At 34.9% G+C, this 16,949-nt stretch overlaps 1 non-coding gene across 1 annotated transcript; it reads left to right on the top strand.

Annotated features, from left to right (window-relative positions):
- Window positions 1–16,050: 16,050 nt before the first annotated feature.
- On the top strand, window positions 16,051–16,157 carry LOC127558420 (U6 spliceosomal RNA). Its single transcript, XR_007952815.1, has one exon. It is a non-coding gene; the product is annotated as a U6 spliceosomal RNA (small nuclear RNA).
- Window positions 16,158–16,949: the final 792 nt, after the last annotated feature.

Genomic DNA, 16,949 nt, shown 5'->3' with positions numbered 1-16,949 from the left:
ATGTCACAGTGAATAGAGCCCTGGGCTTGGAGTCAGGAGGACCAGAGTTTAAATTCAGCCTCAGACACTTAATAGCCGTATGAACCGAGGCAAGTCACTTTACTCCACTTGTCTTAGTTTCCTCATATGTAAAATGAACTTGAGAAGGAAATGATAGACCTCTCCAGGATCTTTGCCAAGAACACTCCAACTAAGGTCTTGAAGAACAGGATGCAACTGAAATGACCAAATAGTAACAGTCATTCTCCTAAGACTATGGGGGTGGAGACACACAATTTATAATTATTCCCCAAACTATTTAGGAAGGCCTGAAGACAACAGGTATGTGTATTGGCAAAGGTGTTTAGAAGAAGAAAGAGATAATGTAGATAATTGAATAAGTTCAAAAAAGAGGGTACTATGAATTATATATAGAGAATAAATAGGATGATGAATGTGGGATACTAAGTAGCATATGCTAGGGAGTGTCCCAGGAAACTTTCCAGTGTTCCTACACATTACTCCTCTCCAATGGTCTAGACACTTAGATTGGCTTACATTAGCTTCTCACACATACTACTCTATCTATCTTTGACTTCACACTGGTTACTCCCATGCCTGGAAAGCTTTCCCTCTTCAACTCCACCTACTGATTTCACTGGCTTCCTTTAAGTCCCAACTAAAATCCCATCATTTTCAGGAAATATTTCCTAATTCCTCTTGATTCTAGGGTCTTCTCTGTTTAATTATTTCCTGTGTATCCTGTATATATAGCTTGCTTTGTATATATTTGTTTGCATATTGTCTCCTCCATTAGATTATAAGTTCTTTGAGGGCAAAGGGTGTCTGTCTCATTTTGTATCTCTAGAACTTAGCGCAGTGTCTGGGCATAAAGTAGACATTTAACAGTTGTTTGTGGATAGTGATATTGAACTAGAATATGTATGGGACCTAATGCATATTGCCTCTGCATTGGGTCCTAAAGCCAGGAGACACTACTGCACATTTCATGCAATCATACCTATAGGGTCTCTAGTTGAGATTCTGCACATCTGAATTCCTTTTATATATGCAAAGGAAAAGAGAAGAACTAGTAGGAACAGGTAGATCCAGTGAAATCCTTGGCAATAGGATGATTGCTAATGTAAATGGTCCTGGAACAAGAGAGAGGAAGAGAGCTAAGTAAGATCTTTTCATAGTATATCAACCACAGGGATTAAAGTGTTTCTGGATGGTTTCCCCAAATGTTTGTCTTTGCATTACTCTAAAATGTGTGTATCCCTGAGAAAATCTTATATGCTTAACAACAGTCCCTGATTCCTTTCTCATCTCAGCTTCATCTTTCTTCAAGGTTGAGAACCTATTCATCATATGGTCATAGATTTAGAACTAGAAGAAACCTTACAGGTAATTTAGTTCAGTCTTTCAATTAAATGGTTTTTTTGTTATGAAATTGATAGCCTTGAGGATTGTATGTGAAATTGTTGATTAGTAGTATATAAAGTTTTTTAAATGTTAGTTAAATTTACCACCATAGTAACAAAGTTTTGTTACTCTACTGAACTTCCTACTGAATTGCTTTCTGAACTTTCTTCTGTGTATTTTAAAATATTTCTTCAATGTTTGTCCTGTTCTTTTCTTCTTTCACACTTTAGAACCACCTTAAAACTCAACACCTTCATTCGGTAGATGTGGAAACTGAGTCCCAGAGAAGTTGAATAATTTTTTTGGAGATAAAATAAACAGTACATATCAAAGCTTGATTTCTAGCCTAGATCCTCTGGGACTCTCTTTCTTAACATAGATACTGAAATGAGTTGCCATTTTCTTCTCCAGCTCATTTTACAGTTGGGGAAACCAAGGCAAAGAGGGTTAAGTTACTTACTCAGCTCACACAGCTAGTAAGTATCTAAGGCTGGGTTTGAACTCACACATATGAGTCTTCTTTATTCCACTTTCTTGACACTCTATTCATCATGCCTCCCAGTTGCCCATTGAATCCAATACTTTTAATCCCCTTCCTTCACCTTTTTTTTTAATAGATGTGGAAATAGAAGTTTAATGGCTCACTTAGGATCACACATCTAGTAAGTGTATGAGGCAGACTTTGAATGGAGGTCTTTCTGATTCCCATATCCTATACTCCATCTTCCCATCCTCTATAATCAGAGCTCTTACACTGCATTATGTTAACTTTCAATACCAAGCTCCTAACAAAGCTAAGGACTTGATTTTACACAAATGTACTTTATTTTTAGAAATCATTTTTTATTATAAACTTAAAAGCCATCAATAGAAACATTCAAATAAAATAAAATCATGCACAAAACCATAAACTTCAAGCTATTTAGTTTATTTTTAAAAGAATGCATTTATATAAACTTTAAAAATATAATAATAACAGACTTATTTGCTTTAGAGTTCCCTTCAGATCTTTCTTCTGTGTATCAGATTCTTTTTCTGGTTATTATTATTATTTTTTTTACAAAATCAGACAATGTGCATCTTTTTGTTCTAATTTATTCTTTGCTCTCCATCAGTTTATATGTCTTTTCATTTTTGGTTCTTTATATTTATCATTTTTTATGGTTCGGTAATATTCCATTATGTTGATACACTTCAAGGATGGAAGGATATGTGATTCTGTCTGGGTGGGCCCTCTCCATGGATGCAGATGACAAAACCTTCTCTGCATTTTAAGAGAGGGGCTTCAAGACAAGAAGTCATTGCCATGTGCTATAGGGACTGTTCAAATATGACCATTTTTATTCATTTTATGTCATCTGGCTTGTGGTTTCTATGAGCCCCTCCTTATGAAGTATATAAGGATATGATTTTGCTTCTTACAATTTTGTAATGACAAATTCTGTTCTTTCTTATTCAAGAATACAAATGATATCCTTTGCTATAGATTTATACATGCAGAAATGCATTTATGTGTATATATATGTGTGTGTGTATATAAATAAGACCTTTATGTATGTCTGTTTTTATACATATATGTACACACATACACACACACACATACATATATATGTAAGACATTTAGCTTCTGTTTGGATCTTTGTCCATTAGAGGTTTATTCCTTCTCCTCTATGGAATGTGAGTTGGCATTTTATTTATAACATTCCAAGAATGAAAGCTATAAACACCTGCCTTTCATATTTAATCTGGGAATAAAAGCCAAAACCAGGTTTCTGGTACTTGCCATGTAATTTAAGAGATAGAATTTTTTAGGAAGGAAAATTCATACCCATATCTATTAGCTCATAGCCTATGAAGATTGTTTCTTGCTGCTTGCTTTCACCATCTGAGACCTCTCCTCCTCTTTTCCCATAATGTGTCCATCTAGATCCTGATGGCCTATTAACACTTACCACAATAGTTAAGTCCCTCTCTATCCCTCTTGTTAGCTAAGCATGTATACATCAGAAAATATTTTCTATTCTCATCATCCGGAATAGCCAATTAGTATACTCAGGTGAATTAACAGATAATATCTTACTCTCATAAATTGCTATCCTGGAATCCCCTAAGGACCATGTCTAACACCTGTCAGAGACAGGACTGAATAGAGCTATCATTTTACTCAGTGCAGGAGAATTGTCACACCATTATCCTACTGTAGAAACAGACCTGAAGCCTATTAGTCTCCTCCACCATCTTTATCTAACTACAAAAAAAAGTTTAATAAATCAGAAATCACCATATATAATATATATGGTAACATATATAATACAAGCATATATTTAACATATATAAACATAAACAATATATATTTAACATATAATAACATATTAGCATGTATTGGATTACTTGCCATCTAGGGGAGGTGGTGGGGGAAAGGGGGAAAAATTGGAACACAAGGTTTTGCAAGGGTCAGTGTTGAAATATTATCAGAAATGTAAATCTTATGCATTCTTTTATTTTTCTTCTTCCTAAGAGGACTCATATAATCACTAACCTCCTCGGTTTTAAAATTTCTCAAATGCAGAGAATTCTCTTTCCAGTTACTGCAGTGAGTGGACCCCTCTTACTATCAAACCAAACCAGAGATGAGCTTCTCAGAACTTAGTTTATTCACTGAATCCATATGCAACTAGGTGGTGCATTGAATCTGGAGTCAGAAAGACTTGAGTTCAAATACAGTCTCACAATTTAGCTATGTGACTCTGAGAAAGTCATTTAACCCATTATCAGCCTCTCTTATGCAAAATAATAATAGCACTTATTTCATGGGACTTTTATAAGATCACGTAGGGAAAAGTTCTTTGCAAACATAAATGCTTGTTATTTTTGTGGGAAGCCTTTGCAGCTTGGTAAGTCATGTTACAACTTGAAGTCTAGGCAGCTAGATGCTGCAGAGGATAGATAGAGCATAGACCCTGGAGTCAGAAGGCCCTGCATTCAAATCTGGCCTCAGATACTTAACATTAGCTGTGTGACCCTGGGCAAGTCACTTAACCCCAATTGCCTAGCCCCAAGCCCTCCAAACATTTGAGCATGGAACCCAAGGTCACATCTATGCCATCCTGAGACATTGGAGCTGGGTTTCAGCTATATTCTCTCTTTTATTAAGTTCATACCATATTCTTGTTCTATAAGAAATGATCAGCAGGATGATTCCTTTTCTTTTTTTGTTTTCTTATTTATTTATTTTTATTTAAGCTTTTTATTTTCAAAACATATGTAAGGATAATTTTTCAATTTTTTGATAATTATTATATGTTAAATATATGTTTATGTATGTTGAATATATGATTATATTATGTTAACATATATGTTAAATACATGTTACACATGGTAAAATATGTGTAGATTGGATATAGGCATATATATTCACATAATTATCTTCCTGCAAAAGAAAAATCTGATCAAAAAGGAAGAAAAATGAGAAAGAAAATGAAATTTAAGCAAACAACAACAAAAGAAATGAAAATGCTATGTTGTGATCCACACTCAGTTCCCATAATGCTCTCTCTGGGTACAGATGGCTCTTCATCATAAGATCATTGGAGTTGGTCTGAATCATCTCATTGTTGAAAAGAGCCACGTCCATCAGAATTGATCATCAGATAACCTTGTTGCCATGTACAATGATCTTTTGGTTCTACTCACTTCACTTATCATCAGTTCATGTTAGTCTCTCCAGGTCTCTCTGAAATCATCCTCCTGATTATTTATTATAGAACAATAATATTCCATAACATTCATATACCACAATTTATTCAGCCATTCTCCAATTGATGGGCGTCCACTCAGTTTCCAGTTTCTTGCTACTACAAAGAGGGCTGCCACAAACATTTTTGCACATACAGGTCCCTTTACATTCTTTAAGATTTCTTTGGGATAAAAAGCCCAATAGTAACACTGCTGAATCAAAGGTTATAAACAGTTTGATAGCTCTTTGAGCATAGTTTTAAATAACTATGGATGATTTCAGAGAGGCCTGGGGAGACTTATATGAACTGATGCTAAGTGAAATGAGCAGAACCAGGAGATCACTGTACACAACAACAGCAAGATTATGTGATAATCAATTCTGATGGACATGGCTCTTTGTAACAATGAGGTGATTCAGACCAGTTCCAATAGTCTTGTGATGAAGATCCATGTGCATCCAGAGAGAGAACTGTGGGATCTGAGTGTGGATCACAACATAGCATTCTCACTCTTTTTGTTGTTGTTTGCTTGCATTTTGTTTTCTTTCTCATTTTTTCCCTTTTTGATCTGATTTTTCTTGTGCAGCATGATATTTGTGGAAATATGTAAAGAAAAACTGCATATGTTTAATATATATTGGATTACTTGCCATCTAGGGGAGAAGGTGGGGAGAAGATATTGTAAGAGTGAATGTTGAAAATAAAAAATTTTAATTAAAAAAGTTAATTCCAGATTCTTTCTTAAAAAAATAAAAGCTACATATCCCAAAGAAATCGTAAAGAAGGGAAAGGGGCCTGTATATGCACAAATGTTTGTGGCAGCCCTGTTTGTAGTGGCCAGAAACTGGAAACTGAGTGGATTCTCATCAAATGGAGAATGGCTGAATTAATTGTAGTATATGAATATTATGGAATACTATTGTTCTGTAAGAAATGACCAGCAGGAGGATTTCAGAGAGACTTGGAGAGACTTACATGAACTGATGCTGAGTGAAATGAGCAAGACCAGGAGATCATTATATACTTCAACAACAGTACCATATGATGATCAATTCTGATGGACGTGGCCATCTCCAGCAATGAGATGAACCAAATCAGTTCCAATAGAGCAGTAATGAATTGAACCAGCTACGCCCAGGGAAAGAACTCTGGGAGATGACTATGAACCATTACATAGAATTCCCAATCCCTATATTTTTGTCCACTTGCATTTTTTATTTCCTTCACAGGCTAATAGTACACTATTTCAAAATCTGATTCTTTTTGTACAGCAAAATTACTGTTAGAATATGTATACTTATATTGTGTTTTATACTTTAACATATTTAATATGTATTGGTCATCAGGAGGAGGGAATGAGGGGAAGATGGGGAAAAATTGGAACAAAAGGTTTGGCAATTGTCAATGCTGTAAAATTACCCATTCATATAATTTGTAAATAAAAAGCTATAATAAAAAAAAATAAAAGCTAACATGAATATTTTTTATAAAATTAGGCATTTTGTTTCTTTTTAAAATTAGAACCTTAAGATATTATCCTAGTAGTGAGATTACTGGGGGCAAAGTCCCCAGTGAGAGCTTCATTCTTGATGATATCTTCTGAACTTTTTTCTATTGATTCATGTGTGTGTCAGAAGTTGGGGGACTTGATTTGTCCTGCTTTGTTCTGCTGGCATAATATGGACAGAATACTTATCAGAAATGCAATACCAATTCCAAGATTCACCAAGAAGTTAAGCATGACTATTCTTATGTTCTCATGAACATGGAATTTAAGTGTTCTTTAACAATCTTTATCAGTATGATGGTTACAAGATTTTTTTTCTCAGAATTGCTTGAATTTGCACTTTAAAAATAATTAACAACTTGTATTTAAAAGTTTGCTTTATAAGAGTTTTTAATGGTTAAGAGTTCTTTGGAGAATAGGTGATCTATAAACATAGGGAATAAAAAAAAAATCCTTGATTTAAATCCTTTGTTGTATAGTGGACAAAGTATGGGACTTGGAGACAAGAAGACCTGACTTTAAATTTTACCCTGAGTCTGATTGTGGCAAGTAACAACCTATCCCAGCCTCAGTTTCCTTGTCTGTAAAATGGGGATAATAAATCTTTTTGTGCTTGCTTCACAGAGTTATTATGAGAACATAAAATACATAAAGCTCAGCAAATTTCCAAGCACTCTATAAATGTTAGCTATTATTTCTGCTTCATAAGCACCTCCACAGTGTCTGGCACATAGAAACTGTTTAATAAATGCTAGTTGACTGATTCATTGTGTGACAGAGGAGGCCCTCGTTTCTCAAAATTTATACCAGGGGGTCCTGAGCCCTGGCAGGTCTTTACTAAGCTAGAAAATAGGAAAACTGGAAAGGGCTATTGACAGACTTTTAGGTGGAAACTAGCTTAGCTCAGTTCAGTTGTGTTAACAAGGATCTGATTTGTGGGGAGCAGATGAAGGAAAGGGGAAGGAGGCAGAGCTATATGGCACAATGCATCTGCCTCAGGCCTGGATTCAGGATGACTCATTTTTATAAATTCAATTCTATACTCAGACCCTTACTAATTGTGTGACCCTGGGCAAATCATTTAATTGCATTTGCCTCAGTTTCCTCATATGTAAAATGAGATGGAGAAGGAAAGGGCAAATTACTTCACTATCTTTGTCAAGAAAACCCTAAATGAAGTGATAAAGACCTAAATGAGAACATGACTGAAAATGACAGAACAGGAATCACAATGGAGGGGTAGTGGGGAGAGAGACCATTAATTCATGAAACCACCTTGTTTTATAACAAATGCGGAAGAATTCTTACCTGTGTTGGTAGTTTTGGAATACTACCTAAGAAATCATAAATCTTTTGAATTATTGAGAGGCAAGAACAGAAAATTATTTATTGGCACAAAGTACTATGAGGGATAACTTGCTGAGAAAAGCCTTATGTATTTCTAAATTAATAATGCAGTCCACTTTTAACCAAGTTTTTTAACAGTACATGCATTAAGGAAAGGCAGTAGTACTATATTTATAGTGCTTTTAAGGGAGCAATCTAAGACTAATTAGATGAAATGAAAAGTACATAAATTAAGTCTATCAGGAAGAGCTTGCCATCAAATGCTAAGGGAAAATGGATTCTGTATCATTCCCCCATTGAACTGAGGAAAGTATTCATGAGTATACTGTAGAGCTGCTAGGAAAATTAGTTTTGGTGACTAGGCTCTAGAAAAACATTTTGAGAAGGAAAAACCAAACAGTTTAGATGAAGAATTTTAATAAAGATCAACAAGGTGATCTTATCTGTTCACTGATGACCAACCTAGCCAAGTTCACAGGGCCTCATTACCATCTTGACTACAGGAAGATAAATTTTTAAGGTATTTTTCAGTGATTCCTATTATCTCCAAGATAAAATATACAATTCTCTGATTGATGTTCAAAGCCTTTCATCACCTGACCCTCTCTTGCCTTTCTTGTAGTACCTTATTCCTTGTTCAGTAAGTCATTTTTCAATCTTTTTTTTTTCTGAGGCAATTGGGGTTAAGTGATTTGCCCAGGGTCACACAGCTAGGAAGTGTTTAATGTCTGAGGTCATATTTGAACTCAGGTCCTCCTGACTTCAAGGCTGGTGCTCTATCCACTGCACCACCTAGCTGCCCCTCATTTTTCAATCTTATGCAACTCTTTGTGAACCTTTTGTGGTTTTCTTGGAGGAGGAGGGAAAAGAAGAAGAGGAAGACGAGGAGGAGGAGGAGGAAGGGAAGAAAAAAGAGGAGGAGGAGGAGAAGGAGGAGGAGGAGAAGAAGAAGGAGGAGAAAGAGACAGAAAGACAGATATAGAGAAGAGAAGAGAAAGAACATCCACAAAATAGAGAGAGACAGACAGAGACACAAAGAAAGAGAGAGAGAGAGAGAGAGAGAGAATACAGGATGGGAAGTGCTGGTGGGTGGGGGAATGTATTCTTGAAAGTCAACGTTTTCAATCATATTTGAGATTACAAATTTAGAGTTGGAAGGGAATTTAGAAATCAACTAGTCAAAATCAAGGCTCAGAAAGTTTGTGACTTATCCAAAGTCATACAAATGTTAAGCAGGAGATTTGACTCCATATGCAGGACTTTTGCTTTTCCCCCTTTGGTACCAATGCAAATAAAAGGGAGAACTCTGGGATGTCTGAAAATGTTTCTTTTCTCCCCCCCACCTTTCAATCTCTTAAAATTTTAGCTCTACTGCCTTTTCTCTGTTTCCTGTGAAAAGGCAAAGGGTTACCTGCTGAAGTTGTGTTGGGAGAAGGCAATTCCTGCTTTTCTGGGTATTGTTCTTGAAGAGTAAATATGGAGGCACTTCAAGGCAATCTTTTCAGATAACCAGACACTTAGTCTAGCCTGGGGACATAAGATGAGCTCCGTTCATAAACTGACCATTCAGGCCAGTTTCATGGCTTTTTTTTTTTCTATTGCCTACAGAGCAGCATAAAGTAATGGGTTCCTCATCCAGAAATCTCCACTCTTTTGAGAACATGTAGACAAGACACTGCCAGTCTTGGACTCAGTTTATAAATGGTTCAGACCAATTTACTTGGAACTCTGCTTTTCAGTCCAGTCTGGAGCATTTTTTACAAGGTTTTTCTTAATTGCAGGAGAGAAGCCAGAAAACACTGCATGTCTGTGAAGGGGGGGGGGGGGGGAGAAGACATGCATTTTTTATTCCTTTCTTGAGGGAGATTCAGACACTTTTCAAAACAGACTCCATGGAGGAAAAAGAAAAAAGACTCTCATTCAGTAAGGGAAGTCAGCTCTTCAATATGCTCTTACCTCTATCTTGCCTCTCTAGATACTTTGGTGAATTTCCCCTGGATAAGATTGGGACCTTTCTTGTTTGAATGAGATCTATCTCATTCCCAGTTACAGAACTCAACTACTTTTTGCATTTTCTCATATATTCTAATTTGGGGAATTTTTCTAGTTTCTTTTGTTATCAGCATGGATTAAAAGATTTATTCTCTATTCATTATTTATGATAGTTTTGTTGTATAATCAGTGTTTGATTGGAAGAGGCCAAATCTATGGGTAGAAGTTTAGGGGGCCCTCCCTCCCTCCCTTGTGAGGAAAGAAGATTTTTGTTATGAACCAAACATGTTCCAGACAAGCAAGATTTAGGGGAGTAAGAAGATAAAATTATAATATAGTACCGCTCTCCAGAAGAAAAGAGAAGCTAGCTTTATGGCTTTTTATCTCTAGGCAGAAATTGAAGTTTTCCTTGGAAAAAAATGAGCAGAATTCTAGAGATATCATCAATGTCTCCTCTCAAGTGACATATCTATGCATATAGATATTCCATTTGGACATAAACATCTTATATGGAAGCCATACACCTTACATATGAATTGGACAACAGAGTACAGTATTCCAATACTGAAGACCAAAAATTCACTTGGTCCTGTCACTGTTCCAATGGAAAAAAACTGTTAGTTTTTCCATAGCAATAACCTTCCTTTCCTACATTGAGGCAAGCAGCCAGAATCCACAAGCCTACTACTGGTTTTATATGATAACTGAGAGGCCAGAGAGGGAAGGTGTGGTGTGTCAGATGGTGAGAGTCTGCCCTTAGTCCCATGCCTATGAATTTTATTTTTTGAATGAATATATGAATGTTATATTTGACCTCCATCTTTAATGAATGTTGGAAGGCAGTTGACTGAGTTCATGTGACTTTGTTCACTTACCAAGCATCATTTTATGTATGTTTTAGTTGTCATTCTTGTATTATTGACATGCTGGATACTAGAATTAACAATAGAAAACAAGTCCTTAGCTCTCTAGGCCAGAGAAGTTCAGATTTAAAAAATTTTTTATTTATTTTTTTTGGTGGGGGAGGCAAATGGGGTAGTGGATGATAAAGGAAAGAATGTCCAGACTAGTATTCCATCAGTGTAGGGAAGTCCTTGTGTGGTAACATCTGCAATTTCTAATCTTAGAGAATATCCTCAGAATGCTGAGAAATCCAAAACTGGGTTTATGGTCATACACTTTAGTAGGTATCAGAGTCAGGACTTAAATTGAATTTAAGATCAGTCCTTCATCTACTGTATCTAATTTGGATATTAGTGCCCTTATATTATTGTAAAAATATAGGAAGGGGATTTTTGAGAGCATATAATGTCCTCAGAGTATAGCATTTTTTACCTCTGAAATATTAAGTAAAATTGATTCAATTCTTAAAAGGGATTCTTTAGAAACTTTTGGAAAAGGAAACATAGTTTCTTCTCTCACAACATGGCTAATTTGGAAATGTGTTTAGATGACTGCATATATATATATATATATATAAAATTTATATAAGATTGTTTACTGTTTGAAAGGAGGAAAGCAGAAAATTTGGAACTCAAATTTTTTTAAATGTTAAAATTGCCTTTACTTGTAATTGAAAAAAATAAAATATTATTTAAAAAGAGAAAAGGGAGTTATAACTGTAAATTCTTTGTCTCTCAACATATCCTTTATTATGACCAGTTATAACAAATAGCTGGGTAAACTGGGAAGAACATTTTGAACAATTTGTTAACATATGACCTACAATTCAAATTCACCAGGACTTTTAGTTATTTTTAGGGTCCAGACTAAGTTAATAGTTTTTTAGTTTGTACAATTTTTGTAAGTTTCTGAGATAAAAAGTTGAAGTGGGATCCTGAGTTCCAAGTTAACTTCTGCTTTCCAGCTCTCTCTCGACTGCCCAGGTATAGGTTTTAAAGCTTTAAATACTTATGAAGGCATCATGCTGACAACTTTGTGCAACACTGTCTCACTTAACTCTAACTTACACGAGCAAGTCAAGACATCATCCTGTGAGGTCTTTGTTGGTCAAAAATGAAGGACAAACAAGAAAAACAAAAACAACCTGTGGGGGTATGGAAATCAGATCTTTTCCTTCTTTGTATTATCTGTATGGAACAGGGTTCAGAGATTTAGAGTTATAAGGGACTTTTAGGAACTTTACTCATTTTACAAGTGAAAAAACCAAGGCTCTCAGATGGAATTTGAACTTAGAACTTTCTGCTACCAAGTTTAGCCCTCTATCCACTGCCCAGTTTTACCTACCTCAAAGTACCAAGTGTCAGTTTAGTTTCTAAGATTTAAACGTCTATTTATTAAGAGTATCTTTAAATCCGTAAAGGAAGCAAAACAACTCTTTTATGTTCATAAGCAGAAAGCTAACTCGGAGTGAGTGGGGATTTGACTCAGTATCTGCTGTAATTGGAAGGTCAGGGTGGGCACAATTCCTCCCTGCCAGAGCTATCTCCTATTTGATGATTTCTAGATACTCTGTACTCCTGCTTAATGCTGCTACCAACCCTGAGGTGTCATTATTCAAGCTCCTATTATATCATTCTCCTCAGTTTTCTTTGTCCCAGGTGAAGAAATGTCTAATTATGATTTTATTCTATTTTTTTTCAATTTCGGAATAAACAATTGTACTAGCATTTCATAGATATGTGATGCTGAATTTTCCTAATAGGCACGTTCACCAAGTAAGAATTGAGTTTACAACAAAAAAAGATTCTTCTTCAACTTTTGATTTCTCTTTTCATCCTGGATACAAAAATACTTTCAATTTTTTTTCTTTCCATGAACTTGATTTTTTTGGGGGGGGTGGTGGTGGTGTTTCTTAAATAGAGAACTAGATACAGAAGACCTCGATTATTATTAATTCCAGCTCTGTTGTAAACTCTATGTGCTCTTTGAAAAATCCCTTCATACCTCTGAGCCTTAGTTTCCTTTCTTGAAAAACAAGAAGTTCAGGATAAAATATTTCCTAGGTCTCTTAACTCTTAGGGATTCTATGATTCCAAACTTAAGTAAAATCTAGGTTAAAGTAACCTCACCACCTGCTTTCTAAATGACCACTTGATAAAGGCAAGGATGAAGAAGAATATCAGCTAGAAAAACAAGAACTCTTTTTGTGAAGGAGTGAATGATCATGGAAAGTTTCTGTGACCATTGGAAAATGATTTGGGAAAAAATCAAACATTTCTGGTTCAGTCTTCCTATTCTTCTACAATTCAAATTTTCCCTGGATCCCAACACTTGTTCCAGAACTGTTGTAAACACCAGAAAAACTTTGAAAACAACTGTCACAAATAATATTGCTATGTGTTATAGATGAGAAAAAGTTACTAATTTAGGGGATGGGAAGAAAAGACATGATGGAAAGTGTTATTTAAAGAGCTATAACAGCTACAACTATCTGCTTTCTCAAGGACTTTTTTGTTTGTCTGTTGATTACATCCCAGAACTTGTCAGGGTATTTGAAAGAGTCACCCTTGTGACTCAGATGCTCTGTAGCCTGAAACCCTTAGATTGCTTTTTCCTTCCTTTTCTTTTCTTTTTTTTTTTTGCTAAGATCTGTTTTTATTATTTGTATATATGTAATGTAATATATACATATATATACACATTTACCTGTATATATTTATATTTTAATTTTCATCATTTATTTTAATAAGGTTCTTATTTCCATTTTTTCCTTCTCTTCCTCCTTTGATCTGATATAGATTATATATGTACAATCATTTTAAACATATTCCAACATTAGTCATGTAAAAAAAGAATCAGAACAAAAAGGAAAAACCATGAGAAAGAAAAATTTAAAAATAATAGCTTTTTATTTTCAAAATACATGCAAAGATAGTTTTCAACATTCACCCTTGCAAAACCTTGTGTTCCAAATTTTTCTCGCTCCCTTCCCCATCCTCTCCCCTAGACAGCAAGTAATCCAATTTATGTTAAACATGTGCAACTCTTCTATACATATTTCCACATTTATCATGCCACACAAGAAAAAAATCAGATCAAAAAGGAAAAAAATGACAAAAAAGCAATAAATAAGCAAACAACTATAAAAAAAGGTGGGAAAAAAAACTATGTTGTGAGATGCACATTCAGTCCCTATGGACTTTTTTCTGTTTGTATATGGCTTTCTCCCTCACAAGTCTATTAGAATTGGCCTGAATCACCTCATTTGTTTTTATTAAAGCTTTTTATTTTCAAAATATATGCATGGATAATTTTTCAACATTAATCTTTGTGAAACTTTGTGTTGCAATTTTTCTCCCCTTTCCCGCACCCCCCTCCCTTAGAGGGCAAGTAGTCCAATATATGTTAAATATTGTAGAAATATATATTAAATCCAATATAGGCATATATATTCATACAATTAATTTGCTACACAAGAAAAATCAAATCAAACAGGAAAAAAGAGAAAGAAAATAAAATGCAAGCAAACAACAACAAAAAGAGTGAAAATGGAAATAAAAATCTTATTAAAATAAATATTGAAAATTAAAATATAAATATATACACAGGTATATGTATGTATATGTTACATTACCTATATACATATAATAAAAACAGATCTTAGCAAAAAAAAAAAAGAAAAAGAAAAAGCAATCTAAGGATTTTAGGCTATAGAGCATCTGAGTCACAAGGGTGACGCTCTCTTTCAAGTACCCTGACAGGTTCTGGGATGTAATCAACAAACAGACAAACAAAAAAGTCCTTGAGCCACATTCAGTTCAGTCCTCTCTCTGGATCACCTCATTTTGAAAAAAAAAAAAAAACACTTTTCATCAGAATTGATCATGACATAATCTTGTTACTGTGTACAATGTTCTTGTGGTTCCACTCATTTCACTCAGCATCAGTTCATGTAAGTCTCTCCAGGCCTTTCTGAAATCATCCTGCTGATCATTTCTTATAGAACAATGATATTCCATAACATTCATATACAATAACTTATTTAGCCATTCCCTAACTGATGGGCATCCACTCAGTTTCCCATTCCTTGAAGAAAAAATTTTTTTAAAAAAAAAGTGAGCATAGTTTGCTTCAATCTGCATTAAGACTTCTTGTACTTTCTTTTTTTGTGGATGGTATTTTCTATCATGATTTTTTTGTAATTGTCTTAGATCATTGTATTGTCGAGAAGAACTAAGTCTATCAAAATTAGTCATCAGATTGGTTTTTAGATGAATCAATTAACGAGCATTTATTAAACACCTTCATTGTGCCAGATTCTAGACTTTGAGTTACAAGAATTTCTATGAGCTTGGATGAATATAATTTTGGGGGTATAGTGTACTTGTCAATAATGAAGGACTTGGTATGGGTTTGAGGAGGGCAACTAAGTGGTGCAGTGGAATATAGATGGCACGGTGAATAGAATGCTAGGGCTAGATTGAGGAAGACTCATCTCTCTGAGTTCAAAACTACTCTCAGACACTTACTGTGTGACCCAAGGCAAGCCACTTAATCATGTTTGCTCATTTTCTTCATCTGTAAAATGAACTGGATAAGGAAATAGCAAACTTTCTTTGTTATTATCTTTGCCATAGAAAAATCCAAATGGGGTCATGAAGAGTTAGACATGAATGAAAAATGACTGAATAATAACAAAACTGTATTTGAAGGAAGAAACAAGATGGATAAGAAAGGTAAGATCAGATTCTACATTTCTCTGAAAGAATTTCAGTCACTATCTCTCTTCAATATTTCCAGAATTCTAACTTTCAGTCCCCATTAGCTTCTTCCAAAGTATTGCTTGCCAGCAAAACAACCCCTACAGATTTCCAGACTCCTAGGCCCCTTTAACATGTTTCCTGTTCTCAATATCTTCAGTTACAAATCCTCTTTAGAACTTTGACAATTTCCATATTCATTCTCTCACTGCCTGATTCTTATCAGCTGCCTTCTCAACAGCCCTCTTTAGATTCTGTATTTCTCTCTATGCTCCCCATATTATTGCTTCCTAGTTTTTTTCCCCTTCCTTTATTTCCTTCATATTGAACATTTATTTTCTTTTTGTTTCAGTCATCTTCACATTTTGAGTTAATAATAATTTTTAAAAAATTGGACCTGGTGCTTGCTTTGGCAGCACATATACTAAAAGTAGAATGATTTAGAGAAGATTAGCATGGCGCCTGCTTAAGGCTGACACACAAATTCGTGAAATGTCCCATATTTTTAAAAGTATAACTTGGGGAAAATAAGATGGCGGGAAATACAGAATTAATCATTTTAACTATTGTGAATAGGATGAACTCTCCCATTAGGCGGAGGCGGATAGCAGACTGGATTAAAAGTCAGAATCCTGACAAGAAACACATTTAAAGCAGAAGAATACATACAGAGTAAAGGTAAAAGGCTGGAGCAGAATCTAGTATGCTTCAGGTGAAGTCAAAAAATCAGGGGTAGCTAAACTGATCTCAGATGAAGTAAAAACAAAGATAGATCTAATTAAGAGAGATAAGGAAGGAAACTATTATCTTTTATTTATTTTTTTTAATTTTAATTTTATTTTATTCAATAATAATTTTGTATTGACAGAATCCATGCCAGGGTAATTTTTTACATTATCCCTTGCACTCGCTTATGTTTCAATTTTTCCCCTCCCTCCCTTCACCCCCCCCCAAGATGGCAAGCAGTTCTATATATGTTAAATATATTGCAGTATATCCTAGATATAATACATATTTGCAGAACCGAACTGTTCTCCTGTTGCACAGGGAAAATTGGATTCGGAAGGTAAAAGTAACTCGGGAAGAAAATCAAAAATGCAAATAGTTCACATTCGTTTCCCAGTGTTCCTTCTTTGGGTGTAGCTGTTTCTGTCCATCATTTATCCATTGAAACTCAGGTCTCTTTGTCATAGAAATCAACTTCCATCAGAATATAATCCTCATATAATATCGTTGTCGAAGTGTATAATGATCTCCTGGTTCTGCTCATCTCACTTAGCATCAGTCCATGTAGGTCTC

This window comes from Antechinus flavipes, chromosome 3 (assembly GCF_016432865.1).
Source record: "Antechinus flavipes isolate AdamAnt ecotype Samford, QLD, Australia chromosome 3, AdamAnt_v2, whole genome shotgun sequence".
Classification (NCBI taxonomy): domain Eukaryota; kingdom Metazoa; phylum Chordata; class Mammalia; order Dasyuromorphia; family Dasyuridae; genus Antechinus; species Antechinus flavipes.
The sequence above is the reverse complement of the archived record's forward strand: the minus strand, read 5'-3'. Positions and strand labels throughout refer to the sequence as shown.